At 50.7% G+C, this 22,494-nt stretch overlaps 1 protein-coding gene across 4 annotated transcripts in view; it reads left to right on the plus strand.

Annotated features, from left to right (window-relative positions):
* Positions 1-22,494, plus strand: part of RIMBP2 (RIMS binding protein 2) — a 225,363-nt gene that overhangs the window by 21,806 nt on the left and 181,063 nt on the right. The window contains exon 1 of one of the 4 annotated variants that reach the window (XM_049101657.1): positions 20,884-21,038. The exons of the other annotated variants lie outside the window; for them this stretch is intronic. The gene's annotated coding sequence lies outside the window, so the exon portion shown is untranslated. Of the gene's footprint in view, positions 1-20,883; positions 21,039-22,494 lie in introns of those variants that run through there. 4 annotated transcript variants of the gene reach the window in all.

Genomic DNA, 22,494 nt, shown 5'->3' on the forward strand with positions numbered 1-22,494 from the left:
CCGGAGTGTATTCAGCCACAGCAGGGAACAAAGCACTGATGCTGGCTGCCACATGGACACACCTCCCTTGAAGACACGAGGCTCCGGGAGGGAAGCCAGACACCGAGGCCACATCGTGTGTGAAGTAACAGACGGGAACTGTCCCGAGAAGCAGATCCATGAGGCAGGAGGTGCGATCATGGTTGAGGGTGGCCTGGCAGGGACAGGGTGCTGGCTGCGGGGTCTGTCGGGCTGATGACAACAGGAGTAGACCATGGTGGTGTCTGCTGAACAGTGATGTGCACACCTAGTATCACCACATCACACATGGTAAGATGCTTAGAATGGTCATTTTGCTGCTGTGTGTGTTTTATCCTCATTTAAAAATAGCGCTGGGAGTAACACCAGAGGCCTGTGAGAGACATGCCACCCTTGTCCCGCTAAGCTAGCTGTGCAGGTGAGACCAGGGTGCCTGGGCCTGCAGGGGTGTTGTCCTGCCCTCTTGCTCTGTCCTGCATGGGTGCCATGCTTTGCATGGTGGCGTCCCCGCCCTGCACGGAGGCCTCTGTGGTTCTCACAGCACCCGCCCTCCAGGCTGAGCTGGGCTCCTGCCTGGTCTCAGGTCTGGAGGGGCCAGGGTGCTGGGCTCTGGGAAGCAAGCCTGCCTGCTTTTCCCTCCAAAACTTGGCAGGCCCTGAGCTGTGGCACTTTCTCTGCGTCTGCAGGTCAGTGGACGGGTGAACCATCCGGGAATGCAGCACTGCGAGAGCAATGGTGCATGTCCTCATGGCCTCAGCGCTCTCGATTCCAGCTCCATGTTTGGTTTTGGGGTGCTGATCACTTGATTAGGGTTTCCCCAAGTGGGCTTTTGGTTTGTTTGTGCCTGAGACAGAGGAGGGGGTGCCTGCCCCGGGTCGAGGCGGGGGGCACCTTCTGGAGACTTGGACAGCCAGCCCCAGACACAGGGCTGGGGAGGCAGATGGTGCCCAGATGGGTCTGCTGAGTTGGTACCCATGACTCCATGAGAACAGTCCCTGCATTGGCCACGAAGCAGGAGAGGCAGTAGTCCTGTGGATGTTCCAACTATGTAGCCCCAACTGTGTTCCCCTGTAAAGATCGGAGCAGGCACTCCGGCTCTTAGAATCTCAGGTGGAGGCTGTTTCTTTGAGGACGCTCATATTCTTTTCGGATACAGACTGTCCTTTCCTTGGGGACTTCCTTATTTTCTTGAGGGCAGAACAAATCCCTAAATGAGAAACAGGCAATCATGCAAAGGTGCTCTTGAGGAATAAAGAATGTGAAGAGAAACAGGATGAAGGTCACAAAGTGTTGGTCTCAAATGCCCTGATAAGGTCCGTAAACATGTTACATTCTTAGTTTTGAGTTTGTGGCCAATGTTTAAAGCCCAAAGTATACAAATTTCCCATAATATTCCAGATTTCTGACAGGTTTCTTGAAAGCAATGAGAAGCTCTGGCACCACTGTCTCTGCTTCTGTGTGGCCATAATCACCTTGCAGGGATGGATGGCCGTGCCCTTGTCAGTTTTCCACAGCCTCCTCTGCCTGCTTTGTTCATCCTCATTCCTGGCCAGCCACTCTGGTTTGACCTGGCATAAGATTTGCTGTTCATCTCTAAAGTTTTCGTTCTTGCCCAGTTGGCAATGTAGCCAAGCCACGGAGCCCCTCTATGCTTCCCTTCTGGACCTGAAGAAGGAGGTATGGTGACACCATGAGGGGATGTGCGACGCTGGGCAGATCTGAGCATGCTGGTGGTGGTATGGCGATATGCTTTGCAATATGTTTGCGGAATTTAGGGTTTGGTCCACCCGAATTAGGGAGTGTGAGCTCAACTCACCAACCAGTTTGGAGATGACGTTTAGCTGATGGAACACGATTTCCTGTTTCCATAAATAACTGCCAAGCAAGTGATTTAACCGATTTAATGAGTCTCACTGTGGGAATCAGGCCTGGCCAAGGGTGCGTGTTTATTTCCATCTCCATCTGTGGACACTTTGTTGAGCATCGCGGCATTCGTGCAGGGTGTGGGACTGTAACTGGAGTCGCCTCTGCCCTTGGAGCATTGACGGAGAGACGGCAACACATGTGGAACCGAGCCACCGTGGCATCCTGTTGAAGACGAGGGACCTGAAAATGAGACGCTTTTCACATCATGTCAACATCTCAAATTATGTCCAAGAGCAAGTGAGCAAAGATGTTGGCCTTATGGCCATCTATCACTGGACTCACCTGACCATAAAGGCTGTGTCTCCTAAGTGGCATTTCCTCTCCAGATCCTCTGTTGGCACCTCTCCAAGTGGTGTCACCTCTGTGAGCACTTCGACAGGGCTATTCGTTCATTCATTTTCTCACTCACTCATTCAGTAAGCCAGTGTGTCTCAAGTAGGTGGTTCATCAGGGGAGACACCAGTTGTCACAGGGGAGGGTGTGTTGCTGGCATCTGGTTGGCGGAGGCCAGGGAGGCTGACGGGCATCCTGCAAGTGATGCACAGGGCAGCCCTGAGCAACCGATAATGATCCAGCCTCACATTTCAACAGCGCTGAGATTGAATGCTAACCAAATCCTCCTGAGTGTGTATTCTCTCTCATGGGCACTGTTTAGGTGTCGGGGACCAGGTGGTGAATAGGACAGTGTCCTTGTTCTCACAGAACCTATATTCTAGTGGCGGGGGAGAGGAGGACAGACAGTCACTGAGTTAACAAGGTAACTTTAGTTTGTGCACCAATGGGAATGAGTCAGGTAAATAATGTGGCACAGATGTCTGGAGGGCACAGTGTTAGTTGGAGTAGCTTTGGAAGTCCTCTTTGGTGGGGGGACTATTTCCTCTGGGATTTACATTATCAAAAAGTAAGAAAATGTGACTTACCATGGCTTAAACAAATGAGGGGCTTCATTTTTCACCAAGCAGCCTGAAAGTAGGAAACTACTGATAGTGATTCAGGGCCAGCATCTCCTGTAATTCTCTTGTTTTTTTGTCCCCCCCCCCAACAAAGGTCACAAAATGGGTGTTGTGGTGCCAACCATCACATCTGTGTTCATGACACCAGCCCCACCTAGCTCTCCTTTCAGGAAAGTAGAAGCTGTCATACAAACTCCCTCAATAGACTTCTTAGGAGCTGTGGGCAGATCCATGTCCCCTGACCTCCACGGCTGCAAGGGAGGTTGGATAGGCTAGTATTTATACTTTCTAGCCTCTCTGGCAGAGGCAGGTGTTGGAGAAAGGCCCTCCAGGGGGTCAGGCCAGTCGGCTTTTGGGTGCTGGGTGCCTGTGACCTTGAGTGAAGCCTGTAATGATGAGGAGGAGCTGGCCCTCTGGAAACCTGTGGACAGTGTGCCAGCTGGAGGAGACCATGCTATAGAGGCCTGGTGACTTGTCCAGAAGAGGGATGAGCATGGGATCCTGACAGACAGTGCTCACACGGCCAGGAATGTCTGCTTCTGCAAGCATCCCAGGAAGCGTCCTCACTTCCTAGGCTACTGTCCTCAGTGTCCAGAGCCCGAGTGGTCAGCCATCTGCAGCCAGAGACTGAGCCCTCCCTGCAGAGGCTCTCGGGAGGCTGTTCTGTGCCTCCTCCACTCCTGGGCTTTTGGCTGCATCTCTGCAGCCACCACCTCCTCCTTTTCCATCTGTGTGTCCGTCCGCTCCTCCTGTGTCTCTTACAGGGACAGAATCATTAGATTTAGGGCCCACCAGGGTAACTGGCAGCCATCTTATCTCAAGAACCTCAGCTGAGTATATGCCAAGACCCTTCTCACAAACATCGTAACGTTATTCCATAGATTGGGGGGAGGATTCATCCTCTTGAGGGCCAGCTTTCCTCCCTAACAGATCCCAAGAGTAGGTGTTTTAGAGATGCTTGCTGCTTCTGGGATGGCTGTTACAGTCAGTGTGTGCTCTGTTCGGAGTGCTGGATCCTGAAAACCTGTAGGAGGTTACTCTGACCGTAGGGCATTGGGGACGCGCTGACCGTAGGGCATCGGGGACCCTCTGACCGTAGGGCACCGGGGACCCTCTGACCATAGGGCACCGGGGACCCTCTGACCGTAGGGCACCGGGGACCCTCTGACCGTAGGGCATCGGGGATGCGCTGACCGTATGGCACCGCTGACCCTCTGACCATAGGGCACCGGGGATGCACTGACCGTAGGGCATCGAGGACACTCTGCTGGTATTACCAGTGTGTCTTCCCTTGGAGTGCATCTTTTCACGTCCAGCCACATGTTCTGGTTCTAAAACTAACGTATAACCTGTCTATGGAGCACTTGCCATGCACACGTTCTATAGTGAACACACCACATCAGCCTGAATCCCTGTGCTTCCCACTCGATTCTCTGCTTCTCAGCTCCGAGCCTTGGTTTGGGTCATTCCCCACGTAGGATGCCTTCCCTGTTGTCGTGGTCAGCTGCCGTGCCACCCACGCTTGGAGACCAGCCACTGTGTAGAGGAGCCATGGAGCCGACTGCGACCGTGCGTGCTCTGGGGCTGTGCTGTGCGCGTGCCACGTATCCCTTGTCCAAGACGTGGCTTCCTGAGCTGTCTGCGCGGGAATGCGTACGAAGGCCACCTGGTGTGCCGGGAGCCTCACACGGTCGCTAGTGATGCCCCTCCTGCCCAGAACTTGGCTGGATAGCCATGAGGCACCTGCAGCCGAGGACGGGAGTGAGGTCACAGGTCACAGCCTCCAGGGCCCTCGGCTCTGGGCGGGGGGTCAGCCGATGTCACGTGGACGAGGCCCCAGCCCGCTGTGCACATGGTTCTTCCAGCAGGACCAGGACCCCCGTGAGACGCTTGTTAGCCGCTCTGAACAGCCAGGACAGTCCTGCCACTTGGGCAGTCTTGGGGGTTCAGGGCTCCCTCCCAGGACCGGGGCCTCAGCCACCATAGTGTCTGCTTCCTCCTTCGTCTTTGCCCCTCTGGACCCAACACTCTGGCCCCAGCAGGCTGACCGCCGGGTCTGCCACTCAGGTGCAGTGCCAGGGCTGGGGGACAGCCTTCCTTTCTTCTCCCTCCTCCTTCTCTCCGCCCCGCCCTCCCCATCCCTTTTCCCTCCCTCCATCCTACCCTTCCCCTTCTCATCTCTTCTTTTCTCCCCCATTCCTCCTCTCTGCCCCCTCCCTACTCCCCCACGTTGGTCTGCCTCTCCCACTGCTGCCCTGCCTTCCTGGGGTCACGGTGGTCTCTCTTTCTCTTCCCTCTTCTGTGTTGGGGTGGCTTCCAGACGTTGCTGCCCAGGGAGACCTCCCACCTATTGATTTCTGTGCCCTGCCCACGACTCTAAACAAATTCTCTCTTCAACTCTCTTCCAATTACCCAATTTAAGTGAGCCATCTGTTTCCAGCCAGGGCCGGGCAGACTCTGTCAAATCCCTTTTGTTCCTAAAAGACAGGGACCTCTCCTCCCTCCCCATTCCTTCCTACCTCCTCCCTTTGTCCATCCTTTCCTCTTCCTACTTCCTCCCTCCCTTCTTCTCTCCCTCTCTTCTTCCCTCCCCTCCGCTCCCCTCCCTCCCTTCATTAGATAAACATTATGTGTGCCAGTCTCTGTACCAGGTTCCAGGACCTTCTTGTCTCTTCCCTGCAGAGCTCGGGCTGAACCCAAATGGGCAGCAGCGAAGCAGGGATGGGTTGATTGGGTGTGATCCATATTCTGGGATCTTAGACCAAAACTCTTCTTACTAAAGTCATCCTGCATTTGTTTGTTTCTTAGTACACTTCACACCCAGGGTGGAGCCCAACATGGGGCTTGAACTCACGACTCTGAGATCAAGTAATCTTGCCTTGAAAAGTAACTTCTGGAACATTAGGACAGCGGGCGTGCAGTGCTTGAGTGCTCGGTGCCCTTGAGCACTGTGTGGCGGTGGCAGAGAGGCCAAAGCGGGAGCCCCATGTCACGACCTTTCATCCAGGAGGCCCTGGCCTCATGTTCCTGTGCTGTCCTTGCTTTTATGTTTATTTTAAAGCCTTTTGTATGGATTTAGAGGGAAGGGAGCATTTGGGGGAAACTTGCAGAAAAGCTGCAAGAACAGATTCCACGACAAGTTGTTTGTGGGGACCTACAGTGAACCCAGTAACGGGAAATAGCTGGTTTTCATCAGATGGGCCCATGTTAGCACCCGTGGCCGACTGTCACCCAGATGGATGACTGTTACTGACGACACTTACAATGTGGTGGTTTTGTGTGACTCCTTTGATGGTTATTTATTGACTTTCCTCCATAGGGAAAAGCTTTCCTCTCCCCTCCTCCCCCGTCTATATTTTTTTTATTTATTCATGTCAGTGCGGGTTAATGGGTCATTGCTTTGTTCAGTGGTTAGACCTATTATCATCGTGTATTTTAATGTGCAGGGTAATGAGCCCAGGGAGCTCCCTCCTGATTCCCGTGCTCTGTGTGGCCATCATTTCCTCCATAATACAATGCTCCCGGCTCAGCAGGCACTCTCCCTGCTCCAGTCCCAGAATTAGCCCTCTTGGAGGTCCTTTTCCAAGGACCCTGGTTTCTTTTGGTGGAGAACAATAGTTAGCAACCACGATCTGGGCACTGAGTGTGGGCACTGCAGCTGGGGCGTTCCCCAGACAGAGCTGGGCTGAGCATGTGCATCCAGGCCGTGATGCTCCTGCCTGATGCTCCCACTCAGTGCTCCTGTCTGCCTCCGTCCCTTCCCTCCTGCCTGAAGCCACGTGCTCACGCGCTCGCGGTGATGCTTCCAAGCTCAGTGGCCACTGGTGGGTGGCAGGTGCGGAACCATCCCAAGTAGGACCACTGGCCTCTCCCTGCACAGAGCCTCCCTGGGAAGGAACTGGCTTATTTTTTTCTCGTACAGCCGTCCCAGCCTGGCTTCCACTGGACTCAGGACCCTAGGCTGCAGTTACAGCGCTGGCCTATAAATATTTAAATGGTAGTTCAGCTTTCAGACAAAGCACATCAGTGGTAAAGATCAAGTTTTTTGACCTTTTGTCAATTTACTCAGTGAAATATGATCCTCCTGGTCTGTTTTTTCTAAAATGTTGTGGTCTCCTTTTCTCATCTTTGAAATGGCTGCATTTTCTCCAAATGCAGAACAGAGAAGATGCAAGTGTGCTGGGGTCTCTCATAAATATATAAATGCAAACAAGACAGTTCTCAGTGTCTGCAGAAGCCAGGCTCTGGCAGTGGCCTGGGGACGGGTGACAGGTGCTTCAGAACCGGAGGCATCTGGCTAGCAGCTGGTGCAGCCACAGAACGTGCTTGTGGATTTTGTTGAAGTGGGCTTGGTGCGTGGGTGGGGCCTTGAAGTCACAACACAAGCCCGTGCTCACCAGCCCACCCTGGCTCCTGGGTGTTGTGGCCCTCCCTGTCCTGTCCCAAAGCCCATCTCCTGACTCTGTGTTCATAGTGTGGTCTTTTCAAGTGCTCCATGGGGTTTGTGTTGTGGGGTGGTGGACGGGGAAATGAATCAAGCCTCTTGTGCTTCAGCCTCACATGGTAAAGCTCTCTGCTCCTAAATATACCCACATTTGAAATGTGGTCTGGCTCACGTCCCGCTATTCATTTTCTGATTTTGAATATTCTCAGCATGGGCATATTTAAAGCAAGATAAAATATACACTGAAAAGGAAATTTAAAAAGAAACACATTGGTAGCTCCTTCAAGGGAACATCAGAGATTGGAAACCACATGCTTTGTGAAAGACCATGAAAGAGGCACCCACGAGGGCAGGGACACCACAGTCTCTGCTCTCCTTGCTGCTGCCACACCCTCTTCTGTGGGCTCCTTCTCTCTCTCCCCAGGGGTGGGGAGGGCAGTCGCAGGCCGATGCTGTGGATTTTCCTGAGGCGCTCCATCCAACCTAGGGCCTAACTTGGGTAGGGCACCTGCTTGTCATGCCCACCGCTCTTGGGTCTCTACAGGGAAAGACTCAGCTCAGGGCTGTTCTGTTCCCAGAGAACTCTGTGTCCCTGCATCCCCATGGCCACTGACACACCCATGTCCTGCACTTGCTCCAGCAATGTCTTCCTTTAGGCCTGCCTCTCTGAGTGCCTGAGATCCCCTCGGGCAGCTGGTGAGGCACATCCCTTCCCACTCCTGGCCAGGCATCGCTGCCTGGCATCCACTCGGAGTTACGTGGAAAAGCGTCGATCTTTGTGGCGCATGCGATGGCCACGAGTCCCTCCAAAAAGCACCACTGAACTGCCTCTCTGTGGAAGCTGTGACCCTCTTTTGAGAATCTCGAGCAGGAGCTGCTGTTCTGGCCTGGGTGGGGACCCCGCTCTGCTCTCAGACAAAGCCCAGCTCCACCCGAGCCTTCCCAACCTGTGCTTAGCATCCTTCCTATGACATTTACAAAGCAGATTTTTTTTTTTTCCAAACACGGTTGTATAAATTTTTGTTCCAGAAAACACTGCTTGAAATCTCTTTGATATTTTCCTGCAAGGTCAGGAGGCTCGCATTTATTCATGGCATTTCCCTTTCAGGGCACAGACCTAAATGGTGAATTATAGAAGCACTTGCTTGTTTGGAAGGGGAATCTCTCTCCCTGTGACCCCTCTGCCCCTCCAGAAAGCAATGGCCAGTCAGGAAAATGAGCCCTTCCTTGGCCTCTGGGCTGGAGAGGAGGTGTCTTCACATAACTGGGTGAAACTGGGGCTCTCCTGGGCAAAGGTTGCCGCCAGCATGCGTGTTTGAAGGAGTGATGCTTCCCTGTGGACTTTCTATACCAAGATGGGGACTGCTTGGTGGGTACAAGGGCCTGGTTGTGCAGGTGTGAGTCCCCTCCAGGGGAGTCATTGTGGGAGGGTGAGCCCACGGATAAAGGAGATGAGGTGCTTTGGAGGCTCATGCTTACCAGGCGGTGGCGTCCAGGAGACAGAGCACAAATGCGGTGTGACAGGCAGCTCCACGTGGAACCCAGACAGGGAGTTGGCCATAGATGGCTGCAGGATGCTCCCCCATCCCCCAGGGCAAGAGGGGGCTTAGGAATGGAATCGCAACCGCTGGGGGCAGGGGGCGCGAGACGGCCCCCATAGAGCACACGGCACGTGCTGGGCAGACGCACACCCCAGGGACAGCTTGCCAGGAAACGCCCCTCGCCTTTGGTGCCAAAAGAGCAGATGCAGTTTTCTGCCTGTCTCTCCTCCCAGCCCCCACCGGATCTCCCTGAGCCGGTGATCACACCATTGAGGGTTTGCCCACACTTGCCTGTGTGTCTTCACACCTCTTCTGCTCTGATTCCAGACTCTGTGCATCCCTGTCTCTGCTTCGGAAGGCTGCGTCTCACTCGACTTTGGATTCTCCTGAGCCTGTGGGCAGAAGCGGTGGGAGCTGGCTTGTGCACCTGCTCCCATGGCCCCTACTCCCCTTCTGTGGAGGGGAGCTGGGTCTCACCCTCTCCCTGTTGAGGTTGTTGTCTGGGTCATACTGCTCAGGAGGGGAAGACTGTCTACTCTCTCCATGTTCCCTGGATGGGAGGGACTCCCTGGGCTACACTGGGCAAGCCCAGCACAAGGCTGGAGGGGTGTCCACTAATGGGGGTCTCCTTTGCCACCCACACTATCTCCCTGTGGATGAAGAGCTAGCTGTTCACCCCAGATGTTTTCCCCAGCAGCAAGAAATGGAGGTGGGAAGCTACTTTTAAGCTAGGAGCACATTTCCTGGATGCCTGGGTCCGGGTGAGTTGTGGGAGGATGGAGGGGATGTGTAGACCTCCAGGCCCAGGTGATGGGGCCACTGAGGCCTGCAGGGTCCTGTGGGATGGGGCAGTCATAGATGGCAGGGGCCTGGGCCTCTGAGTTGGGGGGAATATGCTACCACCTGGGACCACCTGCATCGATAGATTTTGTAAGAAATAAATCTGCATTGCCTCAAACCCCACAGTCAGGGCCTAACATGGCTCAGAAGCCGGCATGATGCTGATACACATAGCATGATTCTGTTTTTTCTTACTCCCTTGTCCATCAGCCTCCTACACCCGACCCTCCAACGTGCTGCTGTTGTGTAGGCGGGAAGCCAGGAGGCCTGAGAATGGGGCCTCCATGTACACGTCCACTGAGAACCACAGGACCCACATTGCTGAGCCATCGGGATGAAAGCTGGCGTGTAGGATCCTCACTGCTTGGCTGTTTTTGGAGCAAGAATTACTATGCATGTTCTGTGTCTTTTTATAATTACAGTGATTTCAGGTTGTTTTTACTTATTAGTAGAGTAACATACATTTATTGTAGAATTTTTTTTAAAGTGTAGAAAATCATTCAGAAAAAATTTAAATCACCCGTAGAGACATCTCACCAAAATCATCATGGGTAACATTCGAAGTTTACAGCTTGAATCTTATTTTGCTGAGATATTTGGGAAATGTCGTCTAAAGATTGAGTGTGTATTGAGGGGGTTCTATGGAGTGTCTGTTTTCCTATGAACAATGGTATGTTTACCATCCTAAAAGATATGCTGATTCCATCACATCCATCATCATCCTTCAGGATAAACTCACAGAAGTGGAATCTCTGCATCAGAAACCTGTTGTTGAGGTGTTGGTGGCAGTCAGGGTCAGGTCACCTGGCATAGAGTGGCACAGAGCTGCATCATTCTCTGTCCAGTTCACAGAGGGCACAGAATGTGCTTACCATCTTCTCTTGAGAGCCTGGAGGACACTTGTTTCATTTGTTATTTACTATAGAAAAGTGAGTAAATGAAGATGCATCAAGATTAAGAGATATTGAGCAGTGATGCATGCACTCCATGCTCAGCTGTGCTGGAACGTAGCTGGTGCCCTTCTATCCGGGAGTACATGGCACGTGGTGTGCACAGGTGTGAGTCCCGTGAGAGTCCCGTGGGCCAAGTTGGCCCCCAGACCCGGAGGTGGGAGTGGGTGCTGCCAGCAAACCCCGGTTTCCTTCCTTGGGGTATTGGAGTGCCCCGGCTGGCGTGCCTGGTGCTGTTGTGAGCCAGAGTCAGGAGATCCCAGACCTGGCTCTGTGAGCTTTAGCTAGGTGACTGTCAATGAATCATCCAGACCTGGAGCTTGTTTTTTTTCCCCGTCTTGTTCTTGAGTAGAACAAGGCTCTTCCCAGCTGTAGCTTTGTATAATTTTGTTTTGAACATAATTTTTTCATGACCCTACCTCTTGTTTAAAGCTCATTTAAGGCATCTTTTGGAAGGATGTCCCGAGGATGGGATGGGAACAGACAGTTATTAAGAGCAGCACAAGTTAATCACCTCTGCTGAGTGGATGTGCTTGGGTGTCCACAGATCCCAGTGCTCAGATGGGGTGTAAGTGCTGTTCACTGGGGGTACTGTTTGTTTTTTTTCCCTGTAAAACTTGGGAGAACAGCACAAGCTATTAAGTGATTTAGTTATTAGAAAGGGCTTTAATGAATCCCTTCCTTCTACAAGGGAGGGCCCAAATGTAAAGGCTTGGTTTTAGATTTCTATTGGTTGGAAATCTTTCCTTTCTTTTATTACTATTTTTAAAATTTTAATACATTTTTGAATGAAGTGATACAGGTGAGAAACAGTATCTACTTCCATTAAGTAAGCCTATTATCAAGGATATGTAACCAATTAAGATTGAAAAAAAGACAATAGGATGATTTCCTTGGTTGGAGTCTTTTTTCTACAGACATGAGCATCAGAGACATTAATACCTATACTAATGTCTTGATACGTGGAAGGTTCGGAGTCCAGCTCAGCTGGTCATACATTAATACTTTATTTTGAATCTTGGTTTCCTTTGGGTTCTCATTTTAAAAAATTTGCATAGCATAGTGGTTTAAGCATTAAAAGGGAGTGGGTGGATTCATAACTTGATAGCCTGGATAAGGAAACCGTTAGGCACAGTTTGACGTAAAAGCTCAATGTCACGAACTGGGACTTGGTTTTTTTTTTTTTTTCATCCTTATCTGTGCTGCTTTGGAGTTACAGCTGGGTCACCAAGTGGCTTCTCACATCACCAGACCATGTACATGCTCCCTGAATTCCCATAGGGAAGCCCATGACTCCCCCTAGTCTTGAAGATCACTCTGGACTGGGGTAGGTCTCAGGCTCACCCACATCATTGCTCTGGTCATGGAGATGGAGTGTGTGACATGTTTATAAGCCTGTCTGGGATGGAGAATCCCACAGATGGGAGACTTACAGGACAATGGACATTAGTATATCACAGTCCCAGGTATGGAAGCTGAGATGGGACACTGGTGAGGGCTAGTTCTGGTGAGACCCCTTCCTGGGTTGCAGATGGCTCATTTCCCACTGTGTCTTCACTTGGTGGGAGGAGGGAGCTCTCTGGGATATCTTTCATAAAAAACATAAATCCCGTTGATGAAGGACCCACCCTCATGTCCATCACCTCCCAAAGCCCTCACCTCCTGATGCCACCACTTTGGGGGTTAGGATTTCAACACTTAGATTTGGAGGGATGTGGACATTGGGCCCACAGTGCTGTGGCTGCACTGAGTGGTGCTGGAGGGAGGGAGCAGTGAGCTCCGGCCGTGCAGAGGTAGTGACTCTGTAACGTGTGCTGTACGATTGCTAATTCTTGTGTATTTTCTTGTCCATGTAAGAGAAGTGGCTTTAGGGGGCTGGTGTGCTTTCTGGTGAACTAGTTGGCTTAGAGTGGGGGGAGCACTGGTTTGTAGTCCTTGCCTAATTCCCTGGGGTGAATACTCCCACCAGGGCAGATGTCAGGCCCCCTCTGGTCCAGAGGCGGCTCACGAGTTCCTGCGTGTTTTGCAGCTAAGGTTGCAGGCTGGCTCCAGCAGCTTGCTCCCGGGGAGGATCTTCATAGAGTCAGCTGGCTCTGACTTGCTAACTTGCCATCCCAATGGGCTACAGCCGACCGTCAAGGGTTTGAATCAAGCCAGACTTGAAGGGAGCGTCCCCCAGCGCCTTGGTGGAAGTCTTCCTTGTGAAAGGGTTATTTCAGGATGAGCTGAAGCAGCGCAGTGATTGTGGTCACACATGCTCGGGTGTCCAGGGCCCATCCCTGTGCTGACCACACTGGCCCTAAAGTCCCTCCCGAGATTCCTGTGTATCACCCGCCGTTACAGGGTGTGGATGCAGATGTGGTGCCTTGCACGGATTAATGTTGCTCTTCATCTTCCCACTCTGCGTACACAGATTCTTTTTACTGGCTCATCTTCCTGGGCAGGATAATGGGTAAGGCCACTGGTAGAGGCTGGGTCTATATACAGTTGTATTTTAAATGCAGCCTGCATCTCAGGGCCGGGTTTTACTCCCTTTTTAACCAAGGTTACACACATGTCTGCTCTGATGGATTAAAGGCTGAGAACTGAAAGCTGATTTATCTAATACTGCAGTGGAGGGATGGAGATCTTCTTACCACCTTCTTGGGCTTTCCAAGGATTTACCTGAACAAATTAGAGACCTCTCTGCCTCTCCACTTCCTTCCCTTTGTCTCAAGGGAGGAAGCAACAGTCTCGCTTCTCTGGAAAGTGAGAGATGGAATCTTTAGTGAGAGATCCTGCCTCAGGGCCTTTGTATATGCTGTGCCCTCTGCCTGAGACACACTCTCTCTCCCTGTCTCAGCATGCCAACTGCTCCTCATCACTCCAATCTTTCCTTATGGGACACCTCCTCCAAGAAGCCTGTCTGCTCACCCCACCCCTTCCTTTCACACCTTCTTATTCTGTTTTCCTACCTGCACATGTGTGAGCTGACACGGTCTTGTTTGTTGAATGATTGTTGTCTCCATCACCCCCACCGGAGTGTGTGCTCCTTGGGGTGGGACGGTGTCTCTATCTTTCTCTTGTTCCTGATGTGTGTTCCATCAGTTTGGGAATAAGTCACTGACTATGACAGGTGACCTAGGCAGGCCCTCCTTCTTTCCACATTTAAGGGATTTGTTTTTTTCATCTGTGAGATGATTTCGGTAGAAACTTTTGGTCTTCCTCTTGGCTTGACAGTTGGCCTGCAAGCTTCCTCATTCTTCACTTGCTGCAGATTCTGTGACCATTCCCCATAGGCTCCATCTTCAGCCTGCCAGGGGCCTGGGCAACTTTCCTCCTCCTGAGGCTGACTGTGTGGATCCCACGGACATGAGGGAGGTGCCGCAATGGCCTGGTTGGCTGTGGCCAGGGTGAGCATGAGCACCTTGATGTCCTCTGCCAGCATGCGTCCTCATGCCTGGTGTGGTTGAGGACTCAGGCAGGAGCTCTGCCCTCCTCTCAGAACAGTGGGATGACACTAACAGCAGGCAGTCACTGGTGGGGGGCAGTTTCATCTTAGGGACTACTGGCTGGTCCACCAGTCAGGCCCTCATGGAGGGCAGCATCGGAAATGGAGAGTCACAGAGGTGTGGAGAATTGGGAATTTTAGGGTGGGTCTAGTCCAAGACTTGCACTCACAAACAAGGGTCGGGTGAGGGGTGTGGGTTTGTGCCATGGAGTGGGCTTGAGGGTTGGGTTCCTGCCAGTCTCTCACTCCCCGAGGGGGCCTGGGGTCCCAGTAGTCATAGCACCATTCCACTTCTAGGCATGCGGCCTCTTGTCCTCAGAGTGGCTTTGGTCATAGGCCTTTATTCATAAGGTTGTCGCTGCCGGAATTAACTGTGCTAATTTAGGCAAACATTCCAAACAGTGCCTGGTGTGTAGAAGAGGTCCACTGATGCCAGCTCATGTCGGTTGTGAAAGTAAAAATGCTATGATGCGTTCTGGGAACGGAAGTCAGAAGTCTGACCTTGAGGACTCACCTCAGAGCTCCAGGAAGAGCAAGGGCCTCCTTGATGTTTGGGGCACCCCTGGGGCATTCTGGATAGAGGATCAGCTCCTCCCTTACAATCAGTCTGCATTTTAAATTTATCTAAAGTTTCTTTTGTGTGTGTGTGTGTGTGTGTGTGTGTGATGAGAACAGTGAACATGGGATCTGCTGTCTTGACAAATTCACGTGCATAATCCAATACTTCTCACCAGGGACAGGGTAAGGTGTGCAGACCCCTGGAACTCACTCATCCTGCATGACTGAAACAAAACAGAGTCCATAAATAGAGCCACGTACACATGTCTGACTGGTTGCCGACCCAGGGGCCATGGCCATGGGATAGGGGAAGGGCAGCCCTTCCACAGTGGGGTTGGGAAACCAGATCCCATGTGAAGAGGAATGCAGCTAGAGCCTTACCTTACAGCAGGCATCAAGACCAGCTCACAATCGGTGAAAGACTTCAGTGCAAGGCCGGGAGCTGAAGAAGTCCTGGGAGAAGATAAGGAAAGGTCCGTGACATTGAGCGTGGCAGTGACCCCTGTCAGCCCTTACTTCACTGTTTCTTATGCCCTAAGCCAGGACTGTCTGTGCACTGGGGCAGCAGCTGTGGAGTGCAGTGGTTAGACACGGCATTGACTCTAGGTTCTGCTTGGTTCAAGAGCCCAGTTACTTCCACTTTGCCATCTGTGTGGTGGGCATAGGAACAGAAGAGCAATGCGGGTGGCGCCAGGGCCTGGCCTGATGGGATGCACCAGGGGATTGCTGGCTGCCAGCATGGAGGTTGGCCCGAGTAAGGTGCAGCCCTACTGAGCACCCCTCACCATGGGGACCAGGTAGCTATCAGGGACTGAGTGTCCTCATGTGAGACTCACTTTCCAGTGCTCCTCCAGCAGGATCACTCTCTTCTCTGTGACTCCAGCACTGACATAAACCCAGGTTGTTTTTCCGTTTTATGTTCCAATTAATTCCCAGGCCCATGAGCACCTCCCAGCCCATGAGGCTGATTAGGGAAAAGAACCGGGTGCAAAAATTACAATGCAGAGAAAGGAGAGGCGGCCAGAGTACAGGTCCAAACACAAGGTGGCATGAGGTGGGCTTAATGTCAAGTAAGTCATCTGTCAGGAGGCATCCTTCTACAGCTGCCGGGAGGCCAGTCCCCAAGGCACAGGCCGGGTGGCATGATCTGGCTAATTATTTAGTTTTCTCTCTTGGAGACGGCAAACAACAGCACGGGAATTAGGACTGTTTGACACTCCTGTGATCTTGTAACGATGATGTGGCATCTTTAAGTGGTTCAGAACAGACCATCAGGGACAGAGCTGCTGTTGGATAAAGCAGCGGGTCTTTCCACATTTATTTATTTATTTATTTTTAAAGTATTCTTTTTTTTTAATTTTTATTTATTTATGATAGTCACAGAGAGAGAGAGAGAGAGAGAGAGAGAGAGAGAGAGAGGCAGAGACACAGGCAGAGGGAGAAGCAGGCTCCATGCACCGGGAGCCCGACGTGGGATTCGATCCCGGGTCTCCAGGATCGCGCCCTGGGCCAAAGGCAGGCGCTAAACCGCTGCGCCACCCAGGGATCCCTCTTTCCACATTTATAATAACGGGTCTGAGGCGCAGGGGGTGCGGCTGTGGTAATGTTCTTGGTCTTCACCTGGGCGTCTCCCCAACTTTGCAGCAGTTTGCTAATATTACAGATTTCAAGGTAATGTTTCTGAAGGCCGGTGTTAGGTATTTCTTGTGTATCATAAAATAATTTTTTCCCCTGGCAGTGGAGACTAACACCCCTTTCTGTCCATCTCTCCTGACTGTCTGGTGTCCAGGGCTGCTCATTCCTGGGCAGTGGTGAGCCCTGAACCCCGACCCCTCACCTCCCGGGTAAGTGACTTCTCCAGGCTGTGCGTCCGACGTGTCGTGTGCATAGGCACCTGCCATGTGGGGGCTTCTGAGGGTTCAAGCAGACGCTCTGTGTAAGATGCTGACAAGAGGGCTTGGTGTAGAATGGGCACTCGAATGTGAGCTGCTGCTTTTAATACTAGTAATAGTTAACATTAAAACAGAATATCGATTTCCTGAAATAACTTTATTTTAGAAAGTAACACCATACTTTAAGCTTCAGTTTGGTAGTAAAGATGATGTTAGGCTGAAGAAAAGCTCCATCCATGGTGGAGGCTTCCACGCGTTGTGTCCTAGGGCCTTTAGTGAGAACAAAATCAATTTTCAGGGAAGATGATTAAGCCAATGAAATTGCTCGTGAGCAGTAAACGCATTTAATTAAGTGCAAGGCATTGCTCCTGGCCCTGAGCACAGTACACAGTGTCTCTGGGGGTGGCCCTGCTTTATCACTCTCTCAGAGCCTTTCTTCTGGGTGAGGGTGAGTGTTCTTGGCGGCAGGTTCCTTCCCCCTCTTCCCTCACTAGAATCAGGGAGAGACCAAAGAAACCCCTCAGGAGGGTGGACAGCACAGGGGCACCTGCCTGGTGCTGTCCGTACAAACAGCATGTGGCTTCAAGGTAGGGTTCATTGTTCAGACCAAAGAGGATCGAGGCGTTGGTGAGTGGGGCACGCACAGGGTACACACAGGGCCACATACGTGGAGCGGACATGCGGGCCACAGAGGCTTCCTTGCATACCACTGATTTATAGAGCCATCCGTGATTCTTCTGCTCTCCAAAATTATTTTATTGACTTGTGTCTCTGGAGAATGTAGCAGTGTGACTACTCTTCCTGGGGGAGGTTTTTGATCTTGTTTTCAATTTTCACTTGTTAATATTCTCACTGTCATTCATGGCCAAGCGGAAACATAGAAAATGAAATCTTTTATTGCACAACTATTTACAAAGCCCTGTCTGTGAGCCAGGCGCCACTCTGAGGGCCAAGGACACGGCAGTCAGCACAACTGTCCTAAACCCTTGCACTCAGACAGCTGGAGTCCCACCCAGCATGTCCACACGAGCCCAGCGTGGTAAAGAGGAGGAAATCCACAAAACTCTGGCTGGTATAGATGCTTGTCAGTTAAGGTGGTGATGTGCTTTTTGGCTCAGTTTTGACAAAAATTAATAAACATTTTTAAAATGATGAGTTTTGGGTTTATAGACGGGTTGATCAGAAAGTGAGGTCCTCCTACACCCCCTGTCCTTCTAGCCCTGAATTTCCCCAGGGTTCACATCTGGTATAAATGCAGTGCGTTTGCTACAATGGATGAGCCAATGTTGATATGTTGTTACTAAACAGAGGCCATGGCTTCTCTTAGGACTCACTCTGTGTTGTCCTTTCTGTGGGTTTGGACAAATGTGTGATGACTTGTTTCATCCTTTATGGTTGAACATATGGCCTCCAAATCCTCAGTGTTCATCCCTCACTTCCCACCTCTCCTCCCCACCCCAGACAGGTAATTATCTTTTACTGTCTCCATAGCTGTGCCTTTTCCAGGACATTCTGTAGTTGCAATCATACAGTATTTACCCTTTTCAGACCATCTTCTCTCACTTAGTGATGTGCATTTAAGGTTTCATGTCTTGACAGCTCATTTCATCTTGGTGCTGAAATAACAATCCATTGTCTCCTGGACCACAGGCTGTTTATCCATCCACCTGCTGGAGGACACCTTGGTGGCCTAGGAAGGTGCTAGCCAGCAGATTCCAACCGGTGGGAAATTTCAAAATATCCCACTTTAATATGTATTGGTCCATGGAGACCCTGGAGAAATCAGAAGGGTGAAACATCGAGATCTCTTATACTAGGGAAGACAAGGGTTGGGGTTAAGTTTCAGGGGTCGTTATAACCTGTAGTCATTTTGTTTACTGCAAAACCTGATTTTCTCAACCTATCTATCTAATGCTAACACATTCACTAAAATCACCAAATAATCAAAACACCTTAAAAAATATTAATAGGCGAAGTCAGTAGAGCTCACATGATACAGGGCACGGGTGATGTACACATTCTTTCTCCCCATTCTCATGAGTGGGTGTTTACACTGAGCTACCAAAGCCCTGACTCATTCTGTTATTCCTCAGGATTGGTTCTGATCAAATGTTATAAATACTTAATCCCAGGAAATTGTGCTGAGAACACTAGGACAATTCCTCCACCTTCACTAATTTCAGGATTCTTTATACATGCCCCAAAGCTTCTGTTGTTACTATGTTACACTTATTACATGATTCCAGAGCTACTTCACTTGAGTGGAACTGCTTCTTGAATTCATTAATTTTACAATTATTTACACCAAAATATTGTGGTTTCTCCAGTGTAATGTTATTTTATTCATTCATCCTTTATTTATTTATTTATTTATTTATTTATTTATTTATTTATGAGAGACAGAGAGAGAGAGAGAGAGAGAGAGAGAGAGAGAGAGGCAGAGACATAGGCTGAGGGAGAAGCAGGCTCCATGCGGGAAGCCTGATGTGGGACTCGATCCCAGGGCCCTGGGATCACGCCCCAGGCCAAAGGCAGGCGCTAAACCGCTGAGCGACGCAGGGATCCCTAACACTAAGCGTTTTAAAGTATGTGTGTAGGGGTGGCCTTTATCCAGCTGCTTCCTCAGGGGGGTGATGTCTGTGCCTGAACCTGAGGACAAGAAGGGGGGGCGGGGTGGGCAAAATGTGAAGATTTGCTCCACAGAAGTGCCAGTGCAGAATTCCGATGGCCATGTAGTCTAGAGGTTTTATTTATACCACTATAAACACTGTCCTCCTTTCTATTCCTAGCTCAGCAATCTCAGCCCAGTATGAGGATGATGTGAGCAGAGCACCAGAGGATGCCCCACAGACACAGAGTGTGAGTGGGAAATACACCTCCACCATTTCAGGCCATGGACATTTGAGGTTGTTTGTTACCACAGCATAGCCTAGCCCGTCCTGACTCATGCATAGTCCAAGACATGTATATTGACATCAAAGGCCTCATTCATTTGCTATTTTTCTGCACATGCCTGAGCAGCTACTTTAGCTTGACATGGTGTAGGTGCTTAGAATATAGCACAGAACTAGGAGGCATGGCCCCCACCCTGTTGGAGCAGGTGGTCTGCAGGGGGGCAGCAGCAAGTCCAAGCCCTGCCTGCTTGAATTGTAGTTCCTGAGCAGCTGTGAAGGTGCTGCAGGGAAAGTGGACTCCTGGCCAACTTATAGATGCGGTTTGCTGGGGCTGCCAGAGCCAGAGAATGAGTGCATCTATCCCCTGGGGGAGGAGGAGTTCCCAGGGCAGGGTCCAAGCTGCAAGAGTGGAGGAGTGAAGAGAGGAAGGGGCTTGCAGTAGGGTGGATGGTTGGTAGCCAGACCTCTGTGGCCGAAACCAGGACGTCGGATGACATGCAGATTTTTTAATCTTGAGAAAATGTTGCCAGGAGGCAGGAGCAGTAGCAGCAAGGGGAATGAAGAGAGGGGTTCCCCTAGTCAAGATGCTCTGGGAACCAGGGTGGTTAGAACCCCCTCCCGACTTGATTCTTCTTAGCTGTCACTGTGGGGCCATTCTTTGGATTCTATGACTTTTTAAAAAAAAATATTTTATTTATTTATTCATGAAAGACACACACACACACACAGAGACAGAGACACAGGCAGAGGAAGAAGCAGGCTCCCTGTGGGAAGCCCCATGTAGGACTTAATCCCAGGACACTGGGATCACAACCTGAGCCAAAGGCAGGCACTCAACCACTGAGCCACCCAGGTGCCCTGGACTCCACAACTTCTTGATGTCATGATTACTGGGTGCCAGAGCCCCCAGAGTTACTGTGATAGTGTACATAAAGCCCCAAACTATAATAGTAAACCCTCGGAATGGCTGGACGCTTTCCTCTGGCTTCATCGTTTCTTGATAATTCCTGCTGATTTCTGAACATTTCTACCTCTTGTCTCTCCAAATGTACACACTCCTGCCAAGGGAGCGGGCAGCTCACTCTGCAGCCGTGCTTTTTCTCCCCAGGATACAACCCCACAGGTAATTCCCTCCCTGTTGTGCATCTCACGGGGAATGTTTAGTGGGGGGAGATTCAGATGTCGAGGCAAAGAAGGTTGTGTCCTGTAACATCACCCATTGTCAAAACACAACTTCTACCAGTGGCTCTGAAAGCCGTGTTCTTTTTATCTGCGTGACTCATTATGACAGATATGCCCTGTGCTGAGCAGTTCCCATTTGGAGATTGAATTACCATTCTATTCAGCTGACACAAAGCAGTTCCCGGCTGGCTCGGGCAGCCCATGAATAAGTAAATAGTCTCCCAGTTTGATGCCCAGCCCAAGCCTCGGAGTCGCAGAGAGGCTGGCATCCAGAAGGTAGGAAGCTCGTGCTGTCTCGGTGGCCTTGGCTACTGCGTCTGACCCGCTAGTGCGTCGATCCCTGGCATTTTGTAAGTACCACCACTGGGTGTGGGGAAGCGTCCGACGGGTTCACGAGCTATGACTGGGACCCTGAGGCAGAGAGCCAGCCTCCTGGAGGCACCTGGCTGGAGAGCGGAGATCTGCCCTCGTGGGTTGAGGGATGGAGGGGGCGGCATTTGGCAACCTCACAGCTTGTGATAAGCCCTGGTCCTAAAGCTGCTGGGTCTTAACTGTGGCTCCGATGCCTGTGGTGGTTCGTTCGGAACCTGTCCCCAGGCTAATTTCACGTTAGGAAGGAGATTGCCCCAAGGGTCAGTAAACCGCGAACTCACAACTGGCTGTTGCTCTCAGCACGGAAGGCAGAGCAGTTTCACTTGTTGCAGGGGTGGGGCCCTGCTTGTCCACTCTCCTCACTCCCTCAGGAAATCTGTTCCCCTTGAAACGGAGTCGGAGTCGACGTTTGCTTGGTTAGCCATCCCGTAACTGACGCTAAAAACAGCACAATGCCAAAGTTCTGTTGCTTCCAGGGGAAATTTTCACTCTTGCTTTGTATTCAATTTTTGGAAAGTGTTTTCCAATTCTTTAAACCTGGCTAATGAGACCAGGTTGAGCGTCCTGAAGCCTTTAGATAATGAAGGTAATTAGATAATGAGCGTAACTGTGGCATTTTCAGTTTGTAGACATCAAATATTAGTTGAAATAAAAAATGTTAAAATGTCAGTAAGTTCATGCTGGTTGAAGGACTAGTGGATTCCTTTTCATCTTTTCTATGTAGAGAACCTTGTAGTAAATGGTTGAAGTGAACTGAATTTATTCCTTTTTTTAAATAATAAATTTATTTTTATTGGTGTTCAATTTGCCAACATATAGAATGACACCCAGGGCTCATCCCATCAAGTGCCCCCCTCAGTGACCGTCACCCACTCACCCCCACCCCCCGCCCTCCTCCCCTTCCACCACCCCTAGTTCGTTTCCCAGAGTTAGGAGTCTCTCATGTTCTGTCTCCCTTTCTGATATTTCCCACACATTTCTTCTCCCTTCCCTTATATTCCCTTTCACTATTATTTATATTCCCCAAATGAATGAGAACATATAATGTTTGTCCTTCTCCGATTGACTTATTTCACTCAGCATCATACCCTCCAGGTCCATCCATGTTGAAGCAAATGGTGGGTGTTTGTCGTTTCTAATGGCTGAGGAATATTCCATTGTATACATAAACCACATCTTCTTTATCTATTCTTCTTTCGATGGACACTGAGGCTCCTTCCACAGTGTGGCTATCGTGGCCATTGCTGCTATAAACATCGGGGTGCAGGTGTCCCTGCGTTTCATTGCATCTGTATCTTTGGGGTAAATCCCCAACAGTGCAATTGCTGGGTCATAGGGCAGGTCTATTTTTAACTCTTTGAGGAACCTCCACACAGTTTTCCAGAGTGGCTGCACCAGTTCACATTCCCACCAACAGTGTAAGAGGGTTCCCTT

The sequence above is a fragment of the Canis lupus genome, chromosome 26 (assembly GCF_003254725.2).
Source record: "Canis lupus dingo isolate Sandy chromosome 26, ASM325472v2, whole genome shotgun sequence".
Classification (NCBI taxonomy): domain Eukaryota; kingdom Metazoa; phylum Chordata; class Mammalia; order Carnivora; family Canidae; genus Canis; species Canis lupus.